The sequence below is a fragment of the Somniosus microcephalus genome, chromosome 12, assembly GCF_052327205.1.
Source record: "Somniosus microcephalus isolate GS21.2 chromosome 12, FLI_Smic_1.0, whole genome shotgun sequence".
In the NCBI taxonomy this organism is placed as follows: domain Eukaryota; kingdom Metazoa; phylum Chordata; class Chondrichthyes; order Squaliformes; family Somniosidae; genus Somniosus; species Somniosus microcephalus.
The window spans coordinates 202,175,168-202,190,131 of NC_140998.1; the positions used below are offsets into that span (position 1 = coordinate 202,175,168).

Sequence of the window (14,964 nt, forward strand, 5' to 3'; positions counted from 1 at the left end):
ACAGCTGGGGGCATATTTTGTGGGTAAAGGGTTAATTGGCTTATTTGCTTGGATTTAAACAGATGGAAATGGAGTGAGTGCCGCGAAGATTCACCAGACTGATACCTGGGATGGCAGGAATGACGTATGAGGAGAGATTCGGTCAATTGGGCTTATACTCGCTGGAGCTTAGCAGAATGAGAGGGGATCTCATTGAAACTTATAACATTCTAACAGGACTAGACAGACTAGACGCAGGAAGGATGTTCCCGATGGTGGGGTAGTCCAGAGCCAGGGGTCAAAGCCGATGGATAAGGGTTAAGCCATATAGGACAGAGATGAGGAGGAATTTCTTCACCCAGGTAGTGGTGAACCTGTGGGATTCCCTACCACAGAAGGCAGTGGAGGCCGATTCATTAAATATATTCAAGAAGGAGTTAGATATATTTCTTAAGGCTAAAGGGATCAAGGGATATGGGGAAAAGACAGGGACAGGGTACTGAGTTTGGATGATCAGCCATGATCACATTAAACAGCGGAGCAGGCTCGAGGGGCCGAATGGCCTACTCCTGCTCCTATCTTCTATGTTTCTATGTTTCTATGTAACTATGGATAGTGCAACATTTTGCTGCGGATGTTTCAATGTCGAAGGAAGTTAAAAGGGGAACGGGGAATCACATTGGATCATTCATAAAGCAACCCAGCTGAAAAGCCACTTTCATACCTAACTGGTGTAAATATCTGTAGTTCCAATGCAGCCACAATAATCTCGTTGTCTCAACAGGAAGCTTACTAGTGACCTGATTTTCGTCAATAAGCGATTCATCCAATAACTTCCTTGCCGTAAGAATGATTAGAATGTGGGAGTCGCTACCAAAAGGAATAGTTGAGGCAAATTTCTGGCGCATAACCACAGTGTCTTGGGACACTGGCACCAGTACTGGGACAGGAGAGACCTGTTCCGTTGGGACGGACTTCACTTGGCCAGTGCTGTGACTAGAATCCTGGCGAATCGAATAACTAGGGCTGTGGAGAGGTCTTTAAACTATTTAGTGGGGGGGAGGTTTAAAGAGAGCAAAAAATAAAAATGTCAGCGGAGCAGGCAATAGAGCAAAGTAGCAGTGGGGAAATTAAAAACCAGAGCATGTCAGGAAGGGACAGAATATATAAAGATAAAGGTGAAGTAGCAAAGGGGGTAACAGCAGGAATAAATTGTCACAAAACATATTTAAAATTTCTTTATCTGAATGCACGCAGCATTCTTAACAAAATAGACGAGTTGACGGTACAAATGACTACACATGGGTATGATCTGGTGGCCATGACAGAAACATGGCTGCGAGGTGACCATGACTGGGAACTAAACATCCAGGGGTATTTGACTATTAGGAAGGACAGAAAGGAAGGAAAGGGAGGTGGGGTTGCTATGTTAATAAAGGATGGAATCACTGCAATAGTGAGAAATGGTATTGGGTCAAAGGATCAGGATAGGGAAACAGTTTGGGTGGAGATAAGGAATAATAAGGGGAAAAAGTCACTAGTGTGTGTATTCTATAGCCCTCCTAACATTTGCAACTCTATTGGTCGGAGTATAAATCAGGAAATAATTGGGACTTGTAATAAGGGAACAGCTATAATCATTGGAGAGTTTAACTTTCATATTGACTGGACAGATCAAATTGCGCAGGGCAGCCTTGAGGAAGAGTGCATAGAGTGCATTAGGGACGGGTTCCTTGAGCAGTATTTTATTGAACCAACCGGGGGCAGGCAATCTTAGATCTGGTCCTGTGTAAGGAGACATGATTAATAAAAAATGTCCTAGTAAAGGATCCCCTTGGTATGAGTGACCATAACATGGTTGAATTCCAAATTCAGTTGGAGGGTGAGAGATTTGCATCTCAAACCAGCGTACTGAGCTTAAATAAAGGAGACTATGAAGGCATGAGAGCAGAGTTGACTAAAGTGGACTGGGATAATAGATTAAGGTGTAAGATGGTACAGGAGCAGTGGTGTACATTCAAGGAGATATTTCACAACTTTCAAGAAAAATATATTCAACTGAGGAAAAAGGGGAGTAAAAGAAAAGACAGCCATCCGTGGCTAAGTAAAGTAATAAATGATAGTATCCGACTGAAAACAAGGGCATATAAAGGAGTCAAATCTAGTGGGAGGATAGAAGATTGGGAAGCATTTAAAAGCCAGCAAAGATTAACTAAAATACTAATTAAAAAGGGGAAGATAGATTATGAAAGTAAACTAGCAAAAAATATAACAACAGATCGCAAGAGTTTTTACAGTTATATAAAAAGAAAAAGGGTGGCTAAAGTGAATGTTGGTCCCTTAGAGGACGAGGCCGGGAAATTAGTAGTGGGGAACATGGAGATGGCAAATACGATGAACAAATATTTTGTATCAGTCTTTAAAGTACAGGACACTAAATATATCCCAACACTGGACAATCAGGGGGCTATAGGGGGGAGGAGCTAAACACGACTTAAATCACTAAGGAGATGGTACTCGGTAAGATAATGGGACTGAAGGTGCATTAATCCCCTGGACCTTATGGCTTACATCCTAGGGTCTTGAGAGAAGTAGCGGTAGGGATTGCGGATGCATTGGTAGTAAATTTCCCAAATTCCTTGGATTCAGGAAAGGTCCCAGCAGATTGAAAAACTGCTAATGTAATGCCCTTATTTAAAAAGGGAGGTAGACAAAAGGCTGGAAACTATAGACCAGTTAGCATAACATTTGTGGTTGGTAAAATGTTGGACTCCATTATTAAGGAAGCAGTAACAGGACATTTGGATAAGCATAATTTAATCGGACAGAGTCAGCATGGTTTTATGAAGGGAAGTCATGTTTGACAAATTTGCTCGAATTCTTTGAAGACGTAACAAACAGGGTGGATAAAGGGGAACCAGTGGATGTGGAGTATTTGGACTTCCAAAAGGCATTTGACAAGGTGCCACAGAAAAGATTACTGCACAAGATAAAAAATCACGGGATTGGGGTTAATATACTGGCATGTGTGGAAGATTGGCTATCTAACAGAAAACAGAGAGTTGGGATAAATGGTTCATTCTTGGGCTGGCAATCAGTAACTAGTGGTGTTCCGCAGGGGTCAGTGCTGGGAACCCAACTCTTTACAATCTTTATTAACGATTTGGAGGAGGGGACCATGTTCAACGTATCCAAGTTTGCCGATGATACAAAGATGGGAGGGAAAGCAATGAGTGAATCGGACATAAAAAGCGTCCAAAAGGACATAGACAGGCTAAGTGAGTGGGCAGAAATTTGGCAGATGGAACATAATGTTGGAAAGTGTGAGGTTATGCACTTTGGCAGAAAAAATCAAAGAGCAAGTTATTATCTAAATGGAAAGAAACTGCAAAGTGCTACAGTACAAACGGATCTGGGGGTCCTGGTGCATGAAACACAGAAGGTTAATATACAGGTACAGCAGTTGATCAGGAAGGCCAATGGAATCTTGGCTTTTATTGCAAGGGGGATGGAGTATAAAAGCCGGGAAGTCTTGCTTCAGTTATACAGGGTACTGGTGAGGCCACACCTGGAATACTGCGTACAGTTTTGGTTTCCATATTTAAAAAAGATATATTTGCTCTCGAGGCAGTTCAGAGAAGGTTCACTTGGTTGATTCCGGAGATGAGGGGGTTCACTTATGAGGAAAGGTTGTGTAGGTTGGACCTCTACTCATTGGAATTCAGAAGAATGAGAGGCGATCTTATCGAAACTTATAAGATTGTGAGGGGGCTCGATCAGGTGGATGCGGGGAGGATGTTTCCACTGATGGGTGAAACTAGAACTAGGGGGCATAATCTTAGAATAAGGGGCTGCCGTTTCAGAACTGAGATGAGGAGAAACTTCTTCACTCAGAGGGTAGTAAATCTATGGAATTTGCTACCTCAGAGAGCTGTGGAAGCTGCGACAGTAAATAAATTTAAAACGGAGATAGACAGTTTCCTAGCTGATAGGGGTATTAAGGGTTATGAGGAGCGGGCAGGGAAGTGGACGTGAGTCTAGGTTCGGAGCAGCCATGATCCTAATGAAAGGTGGAGCAGGTCCAAGGTGCTGTATGGCCTACTCCTGCTCCTATATGTTATGTTCTTATGTTCTTACGTAAAAGGAAAAGCGGCCCAACCATGGCTAACAAAATAAATTAAGGATAGCATTATATTCAAAGAGGAGTCATATAAAGTGGCTAGTAAAAATAGCAAGCCTGGGGATTGGGAGCAGTTTCGAAATAAACAAAAAAGTGCCAAGAGATTGATTAAGAGGGGAAAAATAGTATATGAGAGTAAACTTGCAAGGAACATAAAAGCGGACTGTAAAAGTTTGTACAAGTTTGTAAAAAGAAAAAGATTAGTGAAGACAAACGTAGGTCTCTTACAGTCAGAAACGGGAGAATGTATAATGGGGAATAAGGAAATGGTCGAGCAATTGAACAAATACTTTTGCACTGTCTTCACGGAAGAGGACACCAATAACTTTGCAGAAATGCTAGGGAACCAAGGGTCTAGTGAGAAGGAGGAATTAAAGGAAATTAGTATTAGTAAAAAAATATTGCTGGAGAAATTAATGGGACTGAAAGCCGATAAATTCCCAGGGCCTGATAATCTGCATCCCAGAGAACTAAAAGTGATAGCCATGGAAATACAAGATGCATTGGTTGTCATCTTCCAAAATTTTATAGATTATGGAACAGTTCCTGCAGTTTGGAGGATGGCAAATGTAACTGCGCTATTTTTAAAAAGGAGGGAGAGAGAAAACAGAGAACTACAGACCGGTTAGCCTAAAATCAGTAGCAGGAAGGATGTGATAACAGGACACTTAGAACATATCAATGGGATTAGGCAGAGTCAACATGGATTTATGAAAGGGAAATCGTGTTTGACGAGTTTTTTGAGGATGCAACTGATAGAATAGATAAGGGAGAACCAGTGGATGTGGTGTGTTTGGATTTTCAGAAGGCCTGCGATAAAGTCCCACATAAGACGTTAGTGTGCAAAATTAAAGCACATGGGATGGTGGTAATATACTGGCATGAATTGAAAATTGGTTAACAGGCAGGAAACAGAGAGCAGGAATAAATATGTCTTTTTTGGGGTGGTAGGTGGTGACTAATGGGGCAGGGATCAGTGATTGGTCCCCAGCTATTCACAATATATATCAATGATTTGGAAGGGGGACCCAAATGCAATATTTCCCAGTTTGCTGACGGCACGAAACTAGGTGGGATTGCGAGTTTTGAGGAGGATGCTAAGAGGCTTCAAGGCGATTTAGACAAGTTGAGTGAGTGGGCAAATAAATGACAGATTCAGTACAACGTGGATAAATGTGAAGTTATCCATGTCGGTAGAAAAAAATAGAAAGGTACAGTATTATTTAAATGGTGATTGATTGGGAAATGTTGTTGTACAAAGGGACCTGGTTCTCCTTGTACACCAGTCACTGGAAGCAAACATGCAGGTGCAGCAAGCAGATACGAAGGCAGTTTTGTTGGCCTTCATTGCAAGTGGATTTGAGTGCAGGAGCAAGGATGTCTTACAACAGTTATACAGGGCCTTGGTGAGACTACACCTGGAGTACTGTGTGCAGTTTTGTTCACCTTACCTAAGAAAGGTATACTTGCCATAGAGGAAGTGCAGCGAAGATTCACCAGACTGAATCCTGGGATGGCAGGACTGTCGTATGAGGAGAGATTGGGTCAACCAGGCCTGTATTCAGTAGATTTTAGAAGAATGAGAGGGGATCTCTTTGAAACGTATAAAATTCTGACAGGGCTAGACAGATTAGATGCAGGGAGGATGTTTCCCCTGGCTGGGAATCGAGAACGACGGGCCAGATTCTCAGGATATGGGGTGGGACTTTTCACACTGAGATGAGGAGAAATGTCTTCACTCAGAGAGTGTTGTACCTGTGGAGTTCTCTACCACAGAAGGCTGTGGAGGGCAAATCATTGAATATATTTCAGAAGGAGGTAGATAGATTTCTAGACACAAAAGACGTCAAGGGGTATAGGGAGTGAGCAGGAATATGCTATTGAGAAAGAGCATCAGCCATGATCATATTGAATGTCGGAGCAGGCTCGAAGGGCCCAATGATCTACTGCTCCTATTGTTCTATGTTTCTATGATTTTAACTAGCATAATTACATTTAAGAGGAAGACAAACAGATTTAAGATTAACACATGAGGGAGAACGGGACAGAAGCATATGTTGATAGGATATGTAGCTAGGATTAGATGAAGTAGGATGGGAGATGACTCCTGTGGAGCATAAACACCAGCATAGACCAATTGGGACAAATGGACTGTTTGGAATCACTGAAAAATGCATGAATACATGAAATAAATAAAAATACATCTTTAAAATTAATTAAAGTGCCATTGAATTAAATATTTTAAACAAAAATGTCGTTCAGGAAAAAATGTTTTACCAGGGCTAAAATTAAACTTAACTTATTGGACAGGGTTTTTATTGTATAAATGAGTGATAACATATAATTTATCTTTTTTTTAAAACTCTTATGCTGGTAAAAGAAGGCGTAATGGCTGCTTTTACCAATTGTAAGAATTTCACAGCCATTCAGCGGGTGAAAGGTGGGCAAATAGCGCAACTCTCCACCCACAGAGGCCCATCTCCCGGGGCTGTGGAGGATCTGTCAAGAAGATTCTTCACAGACCGTAAATTCCGGGTTTTAGTGCATGCACTACGCATACCTGAACCCGGACCTTGGCTGCCCCTACGGGCATGTACACACGTCATATGCACCCACCGAGGTCTCAAAATTCGGCCCATTGTGCTTTTATCATTTGGGCTCCTGACCTCCGTTCTTGAAATATCATCTATTGCTAGTCTATTTTGGGCATTTGCTATATTGTAACGAATAAATACTCAGCATGAAGTTCAGTTTATTTCCAGGACATTCGTGAGCCTATTATACAGTGTGTGAATATCTTGAGTCGTCATTCATCTTTGTTTGAAATATTTAATTCCCTTTCATAGTGGAGACCAGTGTGCAAGGGTGCCTTGGCTCAGTGTTGGGACCACTGCTCTTTTTGTTATATATTTCTTGACCTGGACTTGGATATAGAACCAATGGTTACAGCACAGAAGGAGGCCATTCGGACCATCGAACCTGTGCCAGCTCTCTGCAAGAGCACTTCAGCTAGTCCCACTCCCCCGCACTTACCCTGTAGCCCAGCCATTTTTTTCCTTCAGGTATTTACCAATTCCCTTTTGAAAGCCACTATTGAATCTCCCTCCACCACCATTTCAGGCAGTCCATTCCAGATCCTAACCAATCATTGTGTAATTGCTACATTACAATAGTACTTTGAAAGTACTTCATTGGCTTTAAATTGTTTTGGGACATCCTGTGGTCATGAATGGTGCTGTATAAATGCAAGTCTTTCTTTTAGAAATAAATAGTTTTTCCTCATGTTGCCTCTGCTTCTTTTGCCAGTCAACTTCAATCTGCACCCTCTGTTAATCGAACCTTCAGCCATTGGGAACTGTTTATCTTTATTTCCTCTATCTAAACCGTTCATGATTTCAAACTCCTCCATCAAATCTCCTCTTAGCCTTCTCTGCTCTAAGGAAAACAACCCCAGCTTCTCCAGTCTTTCCACGTAACTGTAGTCCCACATCCCTAGAACCATTATGTAAATCTCTTCTGTACCCTCTTCAAAGCCTTTACATCCTTCCTAAAGCATGGTGTCCAGAATGGGCGTAATAATCCTGCTGGGCTGAACTAATGTTTTATTTCCCTTTCTGTGCATGATTTTACTATGAATTAAATATTCAAATTCATACTTCCTGGTTTAGACTCTGCGTGTATCAGTGATACTTCAGTCTGATTGATTGAAGAGACACGCTGTTGGTTGTCCTATTCACAATCGCCACCGATCCCCACAGAGGGCAGAGGGCAGAGGGCGCCACATTGAAAATGATCTCTTATAACCATAAATTGCTGGTCAAAAACTGCTTCCAGTCACACGAAACCAATGTTAAATGACGACCTCTCTTTCTCTCTTTATATATCCATTGTATACTTTGAGTCTGATTAAAAATGTTTATTTACACATAGATAAATTATGCCGAGAATCTCTATCTATCTATCTACCTACCTAATCATCTATACACACACTCTCTCTCTCTCCCAGTGATCAATTCATGGAATATTCTGCCCTCTTGAGCATCCCTGATTATAATCACTCAACCTTTGGAGGCCGTGCGTTTTGTTGCCTAGGCCCTAATCTCTGGAATTCCCTGCCTAAACCTGTCCACCTCGCTACCTCTCTTTCCTCCTTTAAGATGCTCCTTAAAACCTACCTCTTTGACCAAGCTTTTGCTCACCTGCCGTAATTCATCCTTATGTGGATCGGTGTCATTTTTTGTCTTAAAATAATCATGTGCAGCTCCTTGGGACGTTTTACTACGTTAAAGGCACAATAGAAATATATGTTTTTGTTGTTGAAGCATAAATTGCTGGTGTTGTATCTTAATTTGCCTTTTACCCTTTGAATCTGTGTCCTGTCGTTCGACTATCAATTTAATTTGAAGTCATTTTTGGCTATCCCTTTTCTGTACAATTTATTATTTGCTATACCCATTCAGATCAATCCTCTTAAGGCTGAAATGCACAAGTTTCTTCATTTTTTCTACCGAGACTCAGCCCCATTAGTAGAGGGGTCAATAACAAGGGGGCATAGATTCAAGGTAAGAGGCAGTAGGTTTAGAGGGGATTTGAGGAAAAACTTTTTCACCCAGAGGGTGGTTGGAATCTGGAACTCACTGCCTGAAAGGGTCGTAGGGGCAGGAACCCTCATAACATTCAAGAAGCATTTGGATGAGCACTTGAAATGCCATAGCATACAAGGCTATGGACCAAATGCTGGAAAATTGGATTAGATTAGACAGGGCTTGATGGCTGGCACAGACGTGATGTGCCAAACGGCCTCTTTCTGTGCTGTATAACTCTCTGGGCTAGAAATTCAGTAGGCTTTGTGCCCAGTTTTTGCCCAAAGAGGGCTTTTGCGCCACTTGCTGAGCTTTCGCCAATATTCAGCGCTGCGGTAATGGCGGCGTTAGCAAGTAGCGCTGCGCCGCCACCAATGATGTCATCGGTGTGCACAGTGCCCCGCTACCGCCCCGCTACTGGCCAGTCCGCCATATTGATTTGCGGCCGCCTCTTCCGCAGCGGCCGCAAACAGCGATCAGAAAACGGGGCCGTACTGTAGCGTTAGTGGGGCGAGTTAAGGCGGATGTGCGGCCGGCCGCTTTTTCGGCGGCCGCCTGCCCGCACCTCATTCCCCGGCCTCCTTCACCTCCCCCCGCGGCATTGCCGTCTGTTTTCCGGGAGCCCGACACTTCTCTGTGGTGCCGGGCTCATTTGCCGGCACTAGCGAGCGACGATCTCGCTGTTGCAGGCACCTCCCCCTTAAGAGAGGGAGGAAGGCCTGCAGTACCGCAGACTGCCGCTCCGCAGCGGATGGCGCTGCGGCACCTAATGCGCCGATATTCAGTTTCAGCGCCCCAAGCGGGGGCGCCGAAACCCTTGAATAGCGGCCGGCTTCGACGTGGGGCGCTGAAACTGTATTTCCGGCGGGCGCAAGTGGCTCCGCGCGCAGCGGTAACTTCTGGGCGCAAGCGAGCTGGCGGGCCCAAACTGAATTTCTAGGCCTCTGACTCTATGACTCAATTGCTTACCTCTGCTCTGTCTCGCTGTTGAATATGTCCCCAGTGTCTCAAGTGTTCAGAACTACACACCATACTCAAAGCGTGGGCTCATCGGTGCGATATACCATTGGCCACGTCTTTCTCTGACTTGTACTCCATTGTTTTGACAATATGGCTCAGCATTCTACTAGCATTGTGATTGTTGATCGTCAATGTTTGGAGCATCTAGTCTACTCGGAATTCTAGATCTGTTTTAACTTCTTCGCTATTTTCAACTACATTCATGCAGTACATCCATCACCCATTTTATTTTCTGTGTTCAGTACCTTATTTTTACATCTCCATTAAATTCCGTTTACCATTGTTCAATGTTTCAGCCAGTTTATTAGTCTTTCCAAAGGTTTAAACTGGATTTTTATATCCTTGAGCTTAGCCCATTGTCTTTTGTGTGGAAATTTGTCTGAAATCATTTGCAAGCCGAGGTACACCACATACTTTGGACTAGAAATTAGCTATAGCACCGCCAGCTCGCTGGCGGCCAGAATTTACCACTGGGTGCGGAGCCACTCGCGCCCAGCCGAAATTCAGTTTCAGCGCCCAAAGTCGATGACGGCCGCTGTTCAAGGGTGTGGCCGCCCCCGCTTGGGGCGCTGAAACTGTATATCGGCGCGCTAGTGGCCGCAGCGCCACCCGCAGCGGAGCGGCAGGCTGCGGTACTGCAGGCCTTCCTCCCTCTCTTAAGGGGGAGGTGCCTGCAGCAGCCGGAGCCCCGATCGCGAGTGCTGGCAAAAGAGCCCGGCACAACGGAGAAGTGCCGGGCTCCCGGAAACCAGCCGGCAATGCCGCGGGGGGGGGGGGGGTCGTGTGGGGTGGAGGAGGCCGGGGAAGGAGGTGCGGGCAGGCGGCTGCCGAAAAAGCGGCCGGCCGCACCTCCACCTTAAAGCGCCCCACTAAGGCTGCTGTACGGACCCGGTCTCCGAATGTTATTAGCGGCCGCCACTGAAGAGGCGGCCGCTACTGAAGATGGGGGTCGGGCCGGTGTCGGGGCGGTACCGGGGCACTGCGCACACCGATGACGTCATCGGTGGTGGCGCAGCGCTAACGGCTACCACCGCAATTAGCGCGTCAATGAAGTTCGCCCGAAGTTTGCAGACTGGCGCAGAAGCCCTCTTTGGGCGGTAACTGGGCACAAAGCCCATTGAATTTCTAGGCCTTTGCCTTTTCCCAGTTTACATCACCTGCAACTTCCTCAATAAGATTGTGGATTTTGGCCAGGCAGTACTTTATGCTTTCTGAATCCATGTTGACTGTTGTTTGGTAGCTTATTATTTACATATAATCAAATGTATTTCTGATAATTCAATGTTTTGCATATTGTGCTGATGAGAGACTGTTAATTAGTTGTGAGCTGCCTCAGACACCCACTGACTTGAGAATGGATGTGCTGTATTCATGCACGAAAAATTGAAACTCAAGCACAAGTGATAAAGATATTGAAATAGAACTCAAAGGCCTAGAAATTCAGTTTGGGCCCGCCAGCTCGCTTGCGCCCAGAAGTTACCGCTGCGCGCGGAGCCAATTGCGCCCGCCGGAAATTCAGTTTCAGTGCCCCACGTCGAAGCCGGCTGCTATTCAAGGGTTTCGGCACCCCCGCTTGGGGCGCTGAAACTGAATATCGGTGCGCTAGGTGCCGCAGCGCCACCCGCTGCGGAGCGGCAGGCTGCGGTACTGCAGGCCTTCCTCCCTCTCTTAATGGGGAGGTGCCTGCAACAGCGAGATCGCCGCTCGCTAGTGCTGGCAAATGAGCCCGGCACCACGGAGAAGTGTCGGGCTCCCGGAAAACAGCCGGCAATGCCGCGGGGGGCGGTGGAGGAGGCCGGGGAAGGAGGTGCGGGCAGGCGGCCGCCGAAAAAGCGGCCGGCCGCACATCCGCCTTAACTCGCCACACTAACGCTACAGTACGGCCCCGTTTTCTGATCGCTGTTTGCGGCCGCTGCGGAAGAGGCGGCCGCAACTCAATATGGTGGTCGGGCCGGTAGCGGGGCGGTAGCGGGGCACTGTGCACACCGATGACGTCATCGGTGGCGGTGCGGCGCTACTGGCTAACGCCGCCATTACCGCAGCGCTGAATATCGACGAAAGCTCAGCAAGTGGCGCAAAAGCCCTCTTTGGGCGAAAACTGGGCGCAAAGCCTACTGAATTTCTAGCCCAAGTTGTTTTTGCTGTTGGTGCACACTGGCGTTATGAATCCCTGATGATACTGCCCATCACTATCCAGGCTTATTACTGCTAAATGCTCATACAATAGAAACATAGAGGATACGAGCAGGAGTAGGCCATTCGGCCCCTCGAGCCTGCTCCACCATTCAATGAGATCATGGCTGATCATCCAAATTCAGTACCGTGCCCCTGCCTTCTCCCCATATCCATTGGTCCCTTTAGCATTAAGAAATATATCTAACTCCTTCTTGAATATATTTAATGAATTGGCCTCAACTGCCTTCTGTGGTAGAGAATTCCACAGGTTCACCACTCTCTGGGTGAAGAAATTCCTCCTCATCTCTGTCCTAAATGGCTTACTCCTTATCCTTGGACAGTGACCCCTGGTTCTGGACTCCCCCGCCATCGGGAACATCCTTCCTGCATCTAGTATGTCTAGTCCTGTTAGAATTTTATAAGTTTCAATGAGATCCCCTCTCATTCCACTAAACTCCAGCGAGTATAAGCCCATTCGACCCAATCTCTCCTCAAAAGTCATTCATGCCATCCCAGGTATCAGCCTGGTGAATCTTCGCTGCACTACCTCCATCGCAAGAACATCCTTTCTCAGATAAGGCGACCAAAACTACACACAATACTTAAGATGTGGTCTCACCAAGGCCCTGTACAACTGCAGCAAGACATCCTTGTTCCTGTACTCGAACCCTCTCACTACGAAGGCCAATATACCATTTGCCTTCTTAACCGCCTGCTGCACCTGCATGCTTACCTTCAGCAACTGGTGCACAAGGCCACCCAGGTCTCGTTGCACTTCCCCTTCTCCCAATCTATTGCCATTCAGATTATAATCTGCCTTCCTATTTTTGACACCAAAATGGATAACCTCGCATTTATACGCGTTATATTGCATCTACCATGCTGCTGCCCACTCACCCAACCTGTCCAAATCATACTGGACTTTCTTGGCATCGTCCTCACACCACACACGCCCATCCAGCTTTGTGTCATCTGCAAACCTGGAGATATTACATCTAGTTCTCTCGTTTAGATCATTAATATATATTGTGAAAAGCTGGGGTCCAAGGAACGATCCCTGCGGTACCCTACTAGTCACTGGCTGCCTCTGAGAAAAAGTCCCGTTTATTCCAACTCTTTGCTTTCTGCCTGCCAATCAGTTCTCTATCTAAGTGAATACCTTGCCGCGAATCCCATGTGCCTTAAATTTACACGCTAATCTCTTATGCGGTACCTTATCGAAAGCCTTCTGAAAGTCCAAATACACCACATCCACTGGTTCTCCCTTATCTATTTTACCAGTTACATCCTCAAAAGATTCCAGTAGATTAGTCAAGCATGATTTACCTTTTGAAAATCCATGTTGACTTTTTCCGATCCTGTCACTGTTTTGCAAGTGCTCTGCTATTACATCTTCTATAATGGACTCGAGCATTTTCCCCACTACCGATGTCAGTCTTACCGGTCTATAGTACCCCGTTTTCTCTCTCCCTTCTTTATCAAATTGAATTAGGAGATGCCCTCTATCTGCCTTTCTCTCGATTTGTCTCTGCTCTCTGTATCACAGGTTTAAGCAGTTTGCATCCATCGCTTCCATCAACGAAACATAGATGAGGTAACTTGATAGCTTCAAAATGAAATACTTTTTGAAACTTTAATATTAACTTGAGGGAATATTCTCACTTTCTCTCTAACACACACACAACACTAATTCTCTGCATAATATTTTTTGATTTTGATAGAATACAATTCAAAAGATACCACAGTTACGGCATTAGTAATCATGTTTTGCCACTCACACTCGGGCAGGCACACAGAGAGCCTCTCTATGTTTAACTCCCTCAATATAAAAATTATCTTAATAAGAATTTATAAATTTGTCCTCCAATTTTTCTTCAAATTAGTTGAGCAGTAACAGCCCGAAGATGAAGAAAAATATTCCTTTCGTACAGCTGACTGAACAATGTTGATGCATCCTGGGAGTTTGGCAAAAATATAAGCCCAAGGCTACGCTTTTAGGAGATGTTAAGGAATCTTGAGTAAGATCTTGAATGAAGGTGCAAAAAAACTCAGTCGATAAATTCATTCATGTTATCTCAAAAGGTGTGATTTTTTTTATATGGCCCAGAAATTCGGGTCCCAACGCATGAGTACGCACGGGGTACTTATGCATAGGCCCAACGAAAGTGTTGGTTTCGTGCATGCAATGCACATGTGTGGGAAACTGGCACTTCTGTTCCCCTGAAAGAAGGGGTTCAGAGGTGGAATGCGTGCGTCGGGGAGGCTGCGCGTGTGCATCGAACTTACGGTTTTTTTCCAGGTTTCTCCGGGAAGGTATGTCTCCAAAAGTTAGACATGTAAAAAGCAGTCAAAAGGCCTGCTTTTAAGGTCAGTGATGAATGAATTAAAATTAAAACATTTGTTCCACAGGTTTATTATTGATAAATAGTTAAAGAAAGGTAAGTTTACTTTTACCCCCGTTAGAAAATGTAATTATTTTTTTCAAAAATTTAAATTATTGTTTAAAGTAGTTATTTCATGTAATTTATAATTTATTTTAAAAATGTGATTAAAAAAAATATTTGAGGTTTTAGTGATGTTTTGGGGCTTATAGTATTTATTGGTTTGACAGGTCTTCCTGTCAAACTTATGAATGAAGCATTCCCTGCTACTACTGGCTCTCCATGGCCCACGTGATCCCGGAGGATGCTTCGAACAAACTGCGCCCCTGGGATACGCAAGCACTGCGCGCCAGCAGTTGGAGGAGGCCGAGGATCGCAATTCAATGCGGGCCCACAGCTCAACGGCCGGCACGCAAGGTAAGTGCAGGTTGGTGGCTTGCACTCGCGGGAAGCCTCCGACCCGAATTTCTGGGCCAATTTTTAATCCTGTATCTTAGACATTCAAAATTGAAGTGACTGAGAAAAATGCTGCTTTTAATTTTCAGGCAATTTTTTTCCACACGTCATCTTGAGCGATTTGTGGGCAAAAACCACTGACTGCTCAGATAGTTCAGTAATACGGTGCCAAATTGACATAGGCAATTTC

At 44.8% G+C, this 14,964-nt stretch overlaps 1 pseudogene; it reads left to right on the top strand.

Annotated features, from left to right (window-relative positions):
• The window catches only part of LOC147109899 (basement membrane-specific heparan sulfate proteoglycan core protein-like), a 193,291-nt pseudogene that overhangs the window by 20,637 nt on the left and 157,690 nt on the right, over window positions 1–14,964 (top strand).